Source organism: Triticum aestivum, unplaced genomic scaffold (assembly GCF_018294505.1).
Source record: "Triticum aestivum cultivar Chinese Spring unplaced genomic scaffold, IWGSC CS RefSeq v2.1 scaffold115643, whole genome shotgun sequence".
Lineage (NCBI taxonomy): Eukaryota > Viridiplantae > Streptophyta > Magnoliopsida > Poales > Poaceae > Triticum > Triticum aestivum.
The window spans coordinates 12148-13642 of NW_025229825.1; positions in this window are offsets into that span (position 1 = coordinate 12148).

Consider the following 1495-nt stretch of genomic DNA (forward strand, 5'->3'; position numbering starts at 1 on the left):
GGTGGTCGCACAAAGTCCTATGAGATGAGCAATGAGCATGATGGTAATGAATACACAGGGGAGGCTGGTGATGCTGATGAGGATATGGCTTTTGAAGAGAATAGAAAAAAGAGATCGATTGCGACAGAGCATGCAGTTAAGGCTACCACCGATGGCATGAGAGGAGAGGCGGCAAGCTCAGATGCTAATCAGCTGGCGCTCATACTGCATAGTGATGCCCCGCTGAGCCCTCCCCCGAAGAGGGATCCGAAGCGCAACAAGGTCTCAGAAGGCAAAGATGGTGTTGGCAACACAAAAAACCCGTTGGCAGGCTCCTTCGAGGGGCGCCGCCGGGGACAATGAGTGCCCTAGTGTGGAACTGCCGCGGAGCGGGTAATGCCGCGACAGTTCATGAAATTCGCGATCTCGCGAAGAAGTTTACCCCTACCTTTCTGTGTATCATTGAAACTCAAATAGATGGTGTTAGGGTAGAAGCATTAGCAGGAACTTTAGGCTTTGACTGTGCTTATGCGGTCGATAGCCAGGGTAGAAGTGGAGGCATTGGTTTGTTTTGGAACAAAGAAATAAAGATTGAAGTTTTGGGTTACTCCGTGTATCATTTAGATGTCTATGTGGAGGAACCGGGAAAGGAAAAATGGCGCATGACAAGTGTGTATGGTGAAGCTCAGACCAACCTGAGACACCAGACTTGGGATGTTTTGAAAAATATAAGCACGTTAAGTACGCTGCCGTGGCTCTGTATAGGGGACTTTAATGAAGTGTTACGCTTGGAAGAGCACGAAGGAGTTGGGAGACGCAGTAACGCTCAGATGCAAGCCATTCGGGAGGCCACAGACGTATGCGGTTTGCTTGATCTTGGATACAGAGGCCGTTTTTGGACTTTCGAAAAGAAGGTTGCAGGAGGTACATTTACGAGGTGCAAGCTAGATCGTGCACTTTCCAACGCACAATGGTCTGCTATGTTTCTTCTGGCCAGCGTTGAACACTTGGAAGCTGCGACATCTGATCACATCCCGATTCTGTTGTAATGGGCCGGATCGGATAGAATAACAACTAAACATAGCTTCCGCTATGAAGTGATGTGGGAGACGCACGAAGGACTGAAAGATACGATATCCAGTGGATGGTCGGGGCCGCCATGCATGACCGTACACGAGATGAGACAGAAGCTAACTGCCATGTCAAAGAACCTCCAAGTGTGGAGTCGTGATACATTCAGTAGTGTCCGCAAAGAAATAAAACTGATGCAACAGGAGCTGAAGCGGCTACGAGATGATCCGGTGAGGACGGGCCCGAATCACTTGGAACTCAAAATTAACAAGAAACTAGTCGAGTTGTATCACCGCGAGGAGATCATGTGGAGGCAAAGGGCAAGAGTACAATGGCTTGCGGCTAGAGACAAGAACACGAGATTCTTCCACTTGCGGGCTAGTCTAAGGCAAAAAAGAACATGATAAGGGCCCTACATAATTCTTTGGGAGTTTTAGTGGAGGAT